We start from the raw sequence: 11,807 nt of genomic DNA on the forward strand, positions 1-11,807 counted from the left end.
GTCCCAGCGAACCGCCCTAAAGGATGAATTTCGTACTGACCAGAACTATTTATTTATAATTTTGCTTTGGGTTTCCTTATTGTCAAAGAAAATAAAAAACACGCCCTTCTGAATCATTCTACAAAACGTAAAATGGAACCCTAATTTATTAACCCACACATCTTGCAGCCATTTGTTCATATATTGACGAGATGGTAAGTTATTTACATCAAAGGCAGCGAAAAAAATTGTTGAATCCCTAAGTCTCGAAATCTCCGAAGAAATGGTAGAAAGCATGGAGTCATTAGGTTTAATGGTGATGCGTTTGGAGGATTGGACCTTACCTTGTGTTGGTGTGAGATTGGTCTTATCTTCATGGTGGAGAGCAGCTTCCAATCGTGCATCTTCTGGAAATGAATCCCTCTTGCCCTCCACCGCTTGGCTGAAGGTCTTCTTCGGCTCCCGAGCGTTCGCAGTAGGATGAATGGGCTATTTAGGGTTGGTGAGACCATCTTTAATTGACCCCATTTAATGTAGGAGTGGCAATAAATGACTCGAGGGCTTCCTAGCCAGGCCAGGGAGCCCCTGGATGCGGTAGCGTACTACAACCAGCGGCACCCTGGTTTTCATGCCCTAGTTGCATAGCGCTCCTCCTCTCTCCTAATTGGTCTTTTCTAATCGATGTTAAACAATTTATTTATGAATGATGTAATATTGATATTAATGGCTCAATAATGTATAGATTAACTTAAAAACTAAAGTATGTTAAGTATAACTTAAAAGAATGGAACACGAACTCCTTTGGAAATAACTTTTCTCAAAAGAAGGTCATCAAAGACCAACTTCAAAGTTTGTAAAGGGATATGGAGATTAAGAAAGCTCCAGCAGATCTTATTTTGAAAGAAATAACTCTCTTATATGATCTTCATAATGTAGCTAAGAAAGAGTTGTACTGGAAGTAGCGGTCCAAAAACAAATGGGTTAAAGGAGACTACAACACTAAATTTTTCCACTTGTTAATGATCAAAAGAAGAAAAATAAATAGTCATTGAACTCATTGATAATAACAATAGGAGCCTTTATTTAGATCAAGAGATAGAGTTAGAAGTACTCAATTTTTTTAAGGAGCTTCTTAATTCTCCCCCAAATTCTCAATTTGGAGACATTACTGATGAAATCCTTAATGTGATCCCCAACTGAATCAATCATTATGATCTATTATCGTTGGAAAGCCCATCAATGATACAAAGGTTAAAGAGGTTTTATTTCTCTCAATCCTTTCAAAGCCCTAGGTCCTAAAGGATAGCCCCCAACCTTTTTTCAAATTTATTGGGACATTATGAGAAAGATGTTATCCTAGTGGTTAAAGATTTCTTCTATCCTTGAATGCATTTTAAGGGAAATAAATCACATATTCATTGTGCTTATACTGCCTTAAACCTTTCCTAGGGAAGATGATTTTCCAAAACCAAAAAGGCTTTGTCCTAGGTAGGAAAATTATTGATGCTATTATTATGATCCATGAGACTCTCCATTCAAAGCAAAGAAGTCATGGCTCTCAAGTTGGACATTTAAAAAGCCTATGAAAAAGTCTATTGGCAGTTTCTTTTTAAAGTTCCCAAGCGATTTGGAATCTCAGGTAAGTTTCTTCAACTTCTTCATACTTTTGTTTACTCCTCATCCCTCTCAATTATTCTCAATGAGAGTTGTTGGTGGTTCTTTATGCTTCTAATGGCATTAGACAAGGGGACCCACTTTCCCCCTATCTTTCCATCATCCTTGCTAAAGTTATAGGAAGGAATATTGAATTAAGTGCTCTGTAAGGAATCCTGAAAGAGCTTAAACCTTATTTTGCCCTTTTTATAGTTTCCACCAATAATTTATGGATGACCTGGTGCAATCTTGTTGGGTGAAGCATCTATAACAAAGGCCAAAAATTTGTTCTGTATCCTCAACTATTACATCAAAGCCTTTGGATAATGTATCAACCTTAACAAAAGTACCATCTTATTCTTGAATGTGTCTCCCAAACTTTAAGCCTATATTGCCAACACTCGTAATTGAAAGTTTGAAAATATTCCTTCTACTTATCTAGTCATGACCCTCACCAAAAATACCATTGATAACTTAGTTACACACTACTAGGAAACTTGCAGTATGGAAAGGAGCCCTTCTCAGTAGTGTTGGTAAGCTTCAACTACTCCACAAACATTCACACAATGAACACCAGATACATGTGGAAACTCAAGATGGGAAAAACCACAATGAGAATAGCTGCTTGGATCTAATGCCTAAAGATAGCCTCACAAGATAATGAATCACTTACAAAGAGTTAGTAGGCACCAACCCACTAGAGACACCAATCTCATAATCCTAGGTTTGAGTAACAATTCAACAACTAGGATGCCAATCTCAATAATATGAACGATATGATTTTAGGACCTTCAACTTCAACATGCAATTTACCTTTGATCTAGTTAGTCTTCAAACCACTCTCCTTCATATCTTATGATGTTGTGATAATGGCACACATGAAGCAGGAAACTGCACTTAGCCCCATTCTCCAACTCACATGATATGAAATTGTAACCTCATAATTACATCTTTCTCATTAAGAACCACACATAGAAATGAATCTAAGACACTTATATATATGTGTCACAACTACTACAATTACAATTATAGGTTGGCCTAATACATATTTAATCATCTAAAAGATAGCCACACAACTCTTCTTCTCCAAATGTGTAATAGGCCAAGTCTAATTAGCCCACACACTTCCCAAACTACACAAATATGCCAAACACTCCACAAGGTAGCTTAAGTAGGTCCTAAAGGTTGTCCATGCATGATTTTTGGCAGATACACAAGCTACATCTCATCTGTAAGTTGGCCACATCAAATGTATAATAGGTTTACCTCCACAAGCTCACACATGGTTCCACACAAGGAAACATGTCATGCAAATAGTAATGACGATCAATTTGATCTCAAGAAACATACACCCTAAATCTCTAATAATGGAAAACCAAACCGCTATCGTATAACTTTAGAACACAAGCCAAATTGATCGACAACACAATACCAAAATTAGTAAAACAAACATTATGTTATGCTAAACTAGAATTTTAGAAACACTAGATATTAACAGAACATGTGTAGGAATACTCTCCATTCAAACTGTAGGACATAACTCCTAAGAATTAGCAAATGCAGACCACTACAAGTTACCACAACAAGCTTACTATTTGGGTAACTACATCCAACTTTCTAGAGAAAACTTATAGAACACTTTCATCAACTTGAATAGTCACACCAAAATATTACAAACATATCTTAGCCAATTTCATAGTCATATCAATCAATGATATTGCCACAACTCAAAATGCTCTAACATGACAAGATAGTAACATACTTTCTCCAATCTTCAATATGCCACAAGAGTAAACACCATGTCTAATACTTCATAGAAATTTTTTGTCCAACAATCTCCCTCAAAGATGACATCCTTTTTCCATCAATGATAATATATGTCCAACAATCTCCCCCTTTGTCATTGATGGAAAACAACAAAATGTTGTTGGCACATCACACAAATTTGATAGATCTAATATGTCAAGACCAAGGTCTTCTCCTATTTGAAACAATCTGGAGTTTCATTCTTCTTTAAGAAATTTATTTTGAGTCCATTTCTCCCACTTTGACATCAATGGAAAAGGTAAATCATCCATTTTTTTATTAGTCAACTTCCAAAAAGACTCCCCCTAAGTCCATACACCAATCATATATCTCTATTTTTAGTACACACTTCTAAAATACTCTGTAAGACCACCAAGCCTTCTTGTAGCAAGGAGTCAACACCTTCTCTCTTTCTTTGTGGCTCCTAATAATATGGCCATAAAAATTGAAAAAAATCAAAGAAGGTTCTTATGGTCAGGTATAGAAAGGAAGAACGTGATCTCTTTAGTTGATTGAGATATTATTTACAAGCACAAAGTTAATGGAGGGTTGGGGATAAGGAAGATAAATCCCATGAATAAAGCTTTACTTTTAAAATTTATTTTGAACCTTATTAATCAAAAAATTACATTAGGCTAACATAATGAAGTGTAAGTACCTAAACGGGAGAGAAGGAATTACCTTTCTTCAAGCTCAACAACTACCTAGAGAGGTGCCAATATCTAGACTAATTTAGAGAAAAATAGACATAATATTTCCCAAGGGGTGAGATGACTTGTTGAGAAAGAAGACACAGTTAGATTCTAGCAGGATCCATGGATCTCTAATATTTCCTTAGAGAGGCATCCTATCAACTTTTCATTCAATTAGACTCTAGAGAGAAGACTTGGTACAATAGTTAAAGACTAGTGGGACCCCTCTATTGTTCCCCCAAAATGGAAAATTATTCAGAATTGGGTGGATCCCCAATACAACACCATTGTGGAGGATTTTATGGTTTACCTTTCTAGCCAATCATTCTTTAGAAACCACCATAAGGATGTCCATATATGGTTTGATTCAAGTAACAGGAGCTACTATGTGAAAGCTAGCTTTAAGATTCTCAAACTAGTTTGGCCTCCCACCTTCAACTTTAGATGACCTTGAAATATTAATGTTATTCATAAGATCTATTTTTGTAACTAGTGAACATTTTTCCATAGAAAAATTCTCACAATTGATGTTCTCAAGAAACATGTCATGTAGTTGGTTAATAGATGTTCGCTATGTGAATAGGATGAAGAATCTATTGATTATCTATTAATAAATTGTAATTATACTTGTAAAAATTATAAGAAGACTCTATTTGGTCATTTTCTTATTCTATGTTGGTGGCCAAAAGATAAAACATCCATGCTTGAAAGATGGTTCTTGCTCTTTTCTCATCCTCTTATGAAGGGGCTATGGTGGATGGTTTTATTGCACATGGGATGGGGTATTTGGAAGGAGCACAAAAATAGGCTCTTTAAGAATAAAAAGAGATCAGGGCATGTGTTATTGAAGACTATTGGTAATGTCATAAAATACAATATTAAAGTGTCCAACTTAAAAAATATCAATAGAAACCCAAAGGATTTGGAAATTTGAATTGTTAAATTTGGGGAAATAAAGGATCTTTTATTTAATATAGATAACATTAATTCCATGAAAGGAAAGAAATTCTTTGGTCCCCCCTACCCATGGTTGGGTAGAATTTAACTTTGATAGTTCCTCTCATGGGAACTTTGGGCATGCTGGTGGGAGTGGATTCTTATGTGACCATGATGGGGGACTCATTTTTTCCTATTCTATCAACTTAGCGATGCAAATTCCAAACTTTGTTGAGGTGGCAACATCTCAGTAGGGCATCCTCATTGCTAAAAAAAGGGATGAATAACATCATTATCAAATGTGACTCAATGAATTTCATCAATCTATTGATTAATAAGACTAAATCTAGTTGGTGATAGAAGGATTTGATTGATGACGCATGCTCTAATATCACAGTTTTTTAAAATCACATGGTTCTACATGTGTTTAGAGAAGACAACAAGTTAGAGGATCTCCTTTCTAACTTAGTAACTCAAAGTAATGATTGCAATATTTGGGAGAAGATGTCATCCCTTCTGACAAACATTGTCCAAAGGCTACACTTGGAAAAATGTGGCATTCCAATTTAACGCTTCATCATCTATGAAGCTAGCTACATGTACCATACTAATGATGAGTTTTAGTTTTATTAATTTCATTCCTTGTGGTTTTAAAATTTTCCTTTGTCTTCCTCCTCTTGTTCTATTTTTGGCTACTCTACATTGTGTCTATTATTTAGTGAAAATGGGTGAGGATTTGCTTCAAATTGAACCAAAAGAGTGATTTTAAAAAGGATCATGAAGTTTGGGAAATCTTAGAAGTGGGTGACTTTACTCCCTACATTATGTCTATGAAAGGATTTTATTTAGCCCTTTCCATGGAATTTTCTTATTTGTGGAAGAGCGGTGTAGTGTTGGTGCATGGCATTTCCTTCCAAGTCTTGGTGGAGACTACTAAATTGGCAACTAATATTCCTAATGATGGTGTACACTTACCAAATAAAACTAAAGGATACTATAAGGAGGCTATATAGACATTCATAAAAAAAAGAGGAAAAGTGAACTAGCTCCAAAGTGGATACAAACACGAAGACCTTCCTAAGGCATGCTCGAGAGTTGCAAAAGTTTCAATGGAATATGTTACTTTGGAGGATAGATACAAAAGGTTCCATTCCTTTCAGTTTCATATGCTTAATCATTTTTGTTACTAGATGAAGGTCAATTTTCCTTATTGGTTATTTACTTTGTTGGAAGAATTTTTGTTAATGACTGTTGGTTTTGAGAAACCTCCTCTTCACCAAGGGTTAATTTTGTGCTTCTTTCAATGTAATTTGGTTGTCATTCCTATAGTTGACACCAAACTTAGAATCATTAACCCCTCAATTCTTGTGCAGTATACTAGTCATAAACTTCCCACTTTTGGCACTGCTTCTTCTTTAGCTACTCTAATCTCGAGTTCAAGTTGAACCCCTCTCTTAGGGATTCCAACTCTGTCCTAGCTATTATGGTTGATCTTACCCTTGAGCCCTCTATAGATCAAATGGTGAGATTTTATGAACCCTTGGGGTGTTTTTCTAAGCCTCCAAAGAACTCCTTTGTGCTCGACACAAAATATAGTGATCATTCTTCAAGCTATGAAACTTATTCCACATAGTATTATAGTTCTTCTACCCCTAATATCTTAGATAAAATCCCTCCTCTTTCCCCTTTGAAAGAGGACTCCATGAAGCCAGAGGAGGTGCCCATATTTATACTCACCCAAATACAATGTATCTTATGCATTAAGCTTTAACAAAAAATGAAAGAGATATGTAGGGCCTTCAATAAACATATGAAACTTTTGAAGTGGCAAATGGCCCAAATTCACTAGGCCAAATGCAAAATTAAGGTTTAATAGAAGCTAGTCTTTTAGAAATCCCAAGAGTGGCCTCAAGAAGACCTTGACAAAAGTGTATGGGAACAAACAAAGATTATGATAGAGACCTTTGAAAGTTGGAGGGTAATTGCAAAATAAATTCAAATTATCAAACAAGAGGGGCCAAGAATCCTCATCTAGAAGCCCTAGTCACAAAATTAAAATAATATTAGGAGGTCCTAATGAATAAAATCCAAGAGCTAATGAATTACTGCATGAAATTTGTTAACAATACTAGTCTCACAATTTAGGTTCTTCAATAAGAGCTAGAGTGTCGAAAAGAGAATAAAAGGAGGAGATGCAAAGTTGTGTATGTGGCTCAAAGTAGCATCTTGCATTAGGGCCAAAAAAGACCAAATTATTTGATCAAGTTTCTAAAATATCCCACTCATGCTATACAAGGCATTGAAAATATAGGGTTTAAAGGTGTCACCTTTGAAGAGAAATTGGGATTAGTGCAAAAGAAATGGTAGGTAGTGAATGGACTAAAGTCCCTTATTGATAGTTAGTTGGTTTTTGGTTCTCTATTTTTTTCTGTTCTATTTTATTACTCTCTATTTTTATTTGTCTATCAATCTCACTCCTTGTGAGATTCCTTTCATTTACCTTAATGGCATATATGTAATGGGTTAGGGGCCTTCCTTGTGCTAATCTAATCCAAATAATATTATTATATGGAAGAGAGGTTGAGACATAATAATCAAATTAGCAACATGTACTGATAATAAATTGATCAAACAAGATTTGGTCAAAGCATATTTTAAGCCACCTACTAGTCGATAGATTGAGGGTCAAAATCTATTCTTCTCTTTTCCTCCATTTTTGGGATCTCACACAAATAAATCAATGAAGACACAAGAATATTTAATCAAGCATATACTATTGAAGTCAACAAATCCTTGAGTTAAATAATGCATCATGACAATTACATATCCATTAATTTATATGAAATAAATGATAATGGATTGAAATATAGTGTATTATTATAGAAAAATAAAAAACAATCATAATCATGTTGTCTACATGCACTTATGCTTATTTATTTTAATTTATGCATTTTAACCAATTTCTAACATTAACATGGGAGCAAGAAAGTTTGAAATGGCTCTCCTGCTCTTTGTTAAAACCCTTCTACATTTTGTTGTTGGTTCTTCATCTACTATTAGCTCACTATCTAATATTGTTTTGTCATGTGGTACTAGTTCGTTGCTCATTGTTGGTTCATTGTTGTTAGTTGATGATGGTTTGTCTCCTACTAGTTCACTACCTATGAACAATGGTGTCCCTGAGGTCTTGGAGAAATAATCAGTCTTCTCTTGTGTTGCTCTTATCTCCAAGTTCAATGGTTTATCGAATTCCCTTTTAGATTTGAGGAAATGGGTTTTGGAGTCTTGGAGGCCCATTATTGCTTATAAGATTGGACGTTATCCTTCTACTAGGGGATTTTGTGGTAGCTTTTCAATTAGAGGATGATGGGGATTAGGTGTTCAAATGTGGTGATTGGTTGTGGGGTGAGCACTCGCTTTCTCTAAGGCCTCAGTTCCCTTCTTTCAACCCTCTTTTTGAATCTATTAGTTTTTTTCCTACTTGGGTCAAACTTCCTAATCTACCTCTCTAGTTTTGGGATAAGTCTTGCTTTGAATCTATTGGAAATGCTATTGATAGGTTTGTTATATGGTTGATGCTTCTCTCTAATTTATGATCATCCTACTTTTGACCTATATTCTTATGGATACTAATACCTCAAAATATTTGCCTACAGAGGTTTCCTTGATTGTTTGGGATAGACAATGGTCTCATATTCTTGGTTATGAGGGTTTTCCTTTTCATTGTGGGAGAAGTTTGCTACTAGTCACGTCACTAAAAATTGTCATAAATCTCACTATAGTAATGCGATATGGTGGAATAGTTTCTTAATGAGCATCTTATTGCGGGAGACTTTTTTAATTTTTAAGATGAATTTAGGGATGAGTAATTGGTTTCAAAAGTTGCTACTACTTCTATTATTCCTTATGGACCTATTGAGCAACATGCGAATTTAACTTCGCCTCTAGAGCCTAAGTGGCTTGTAAATGAAGATTTGGAAATTTTTGCTACTTCAATCTCTCTACCTTTATATATCTTGGTGGCTTATCCTCTTGCCTCCCCTTTCTCTATACCTTTGAAGGATGATATTTCTTGGATGGTCATGCAAAGAAGGAAGAAAGGTCTTTCTAAGCATAATAATGCCTCACAATCCCTGGTCAAGGGTTCTCATGGTGGTTAGAAGGATCCAGGAGTGGTATAGTTTCCATCTATTTGGTTTCTTTATTGCTACTATTTGTCTTTTGAAATGTTGTCCTTCAATTATTTATTCAGGGTTTTGGGTGCCCTTCAAAACCCACTTTTATTTGTATGGCTGGTTATAGGTTTATAGAAATTGGATTTTTGCAATGTGGTTGATGGTTGGTCTTTGGAAACACTTATCTTATTCATCATCTATTTATTTTTGGTTTGCTATCTATTCCTTGTGGGTTGATGCCTTTTGCCTTTTCGGGGGCTTTGGGTTCATTATTTTGCACTTCATCCACACTAAGTTTCTAAAATTATTCCATATTCAAATAAACATGAATCAAAAAGAGGTTCTAATTGATATGAAAATATATCCTTAATCTTACCTAATTCACTATGTTAATGATCATCTATCAACAAATTAAGGTGAGATAGCTCTCCTTTTGTTATAACTTTTAACCCATGATCTCTAAGATAAAGATTAAATTTCAAAGTATAAGATAACTCTTCACCAATTTTAAATGCACAAATACTAATATAACCTCATTTAATTATTTTTCTCTACTTTCAAAACTAATTTGAAGCTATATTCATATGGATCATTAACTAATGATACTCCCAAATGAAATCTTGTATTTGTATTAAGAAATAAAGGAAATAACAAATCAATAATGGAAATTTTGTTAATCTTAGAGGATCTGATTAATACTGAGAGTGGGGGTGAATCAGTATTAAAAATAAATTCAATCTTAAAACTTGAACTTATAGACTTCACCAAATCAATCATAAACCAATAATAAACTCTTTACTAGTACCAATATCTACTGATAACCAATTGCTAATCTGATTTATCAAGACTGCCCATTAAGTGTTCATCAATATGCATAAACTGAAAGTAAAACATAATAGCACATATAAACATTCACCATATGAACACCATGTTTTTCACGTAGAAACCCAAATAGGGGAAAACCATGGTGGGAATTGGTACCCACAAAAATTGTGCACTCTTTCGGAATGCACCCTATTAGGAACCAAGCCCGGTTAGAATCTTACAATGATGCCCTATTAGGAGCAAACCCTATTAGGAGTCACCTGGTTAAGGGATTTAGATGATGATCCTTGTTAGAAGCTTTGACTTGTTAGGATCAACCTCACAAGAGGATTTAACACTCTGATATAGAGCTACCCGATTAAGGGATTTACAATGCAAGGCCTATTAGAACCTACCCGGTTAAGGGATTTTATTTGTTGTAACTGTTAGGGAACAACAATAAATGATCTGGGTATAGCACTTAACTACTTGCTTGATCACATCCATTTTTTTCTCCAAATCTACAACACTCTGGCAGATCTCTCACACTCTGGTTCGTCTTCACACTCTTCTCAAGACCATTGACACAACAAACATCAATTATACCAACCTAATTAACCTTTACAACTTAATCAGTTACAAAACCCTAAGACTTACATCATAGATCATCACAAATATTTACTTACAGATCATCATATGGATTATTGCAATCAATTACAAATCAATTTCAACCGTTGAGTGATCGTAACATCACAACAACTTGATCTGATACAAAGTCAAACCCTTAGCTCATTTTGCTAAGCACCTTGCACATTCCCAAAAAATTCCATCTTGATCACGCCAAAACATAATTCAAAACCTTCATGTGGGTTGTATCACATTATCACCAACATTTAAACTTAATGTAGATCACTGCCAAACCAAAAATTATTACTGGTTAAGAAAATTCTTTACCGGTCCTTAAACCCTTCTTAAACCCTAGCAAAAATACAACAAAAATCATAAACATGACTTCTAGTAACCAAAACATGATGTGGTTCTAGTCAGATGCATATTATAATGATACAAACTCACATTCCAAACCGTAATACTTCAATCATCACCGATCTCCAGAATCAATCAAAACATCTCCAAGGTCCTAATTCCCAGTTTACTGTCTCTAATACCGGTAAGGAATTTCCAGTAGACCAAAAAGAATTAGATGAAAAAATACAATATACTAAACATCAGTTGCCATCAATGACAACATAAATAACTGATCAAATTTATCCAATCGTGCAATCTCAATCTCTTCATCACAATGTCATCACAAACAGTCCTTTACCAGTTCAGTCATCATTCTTCACCTGCATCAGTTATGCCAATCATGCCAACAAATTCCTACAATTTTTCTTAAAGTTATAATCATCACATATCTATTCTTCAATACTCAATGAATTTTAGCTTACAAACCATATGATACTTAAGGCTATTGTTTACACATAACAAAGATCCACATGATTGTGTTGTATGTGAGATTATCCTTTGAAACCTTATGTTGATACTTCCCTCTGAAAGCCAATAAATATTTTGTATGACCAAGTATAAATGATGAATGGGTTCCAAATAAGGGATAATGATGATGTGTGACCAAATGGAATAAAAATGGATGACTGGAAGAAGAGCCTTTACCGGTCTTCACTTAGTTATACCAATTTGGGAGCTCTTCATTAAGGGAAGGAAGTTCATGAGAGCATTATTAGAAGCAAATTGCATTTTAGTA

This window comes from Cryptomeria japonica, chromosome 3 (assembly GCF_030272615.1).
Source record: "Cryptomeria japonica chromosome 3, Sugi_1.0, whole genome shotgun sequence".
In the NCBI taxonomy this organism is placed as follows: domain Eukaryota; kingdom Viridiplantae; phylum Streptophyta; class Pinopsida; order Cupressales; family Cupressaceae; genus Cryptomeria; species Cryptomeria japonica.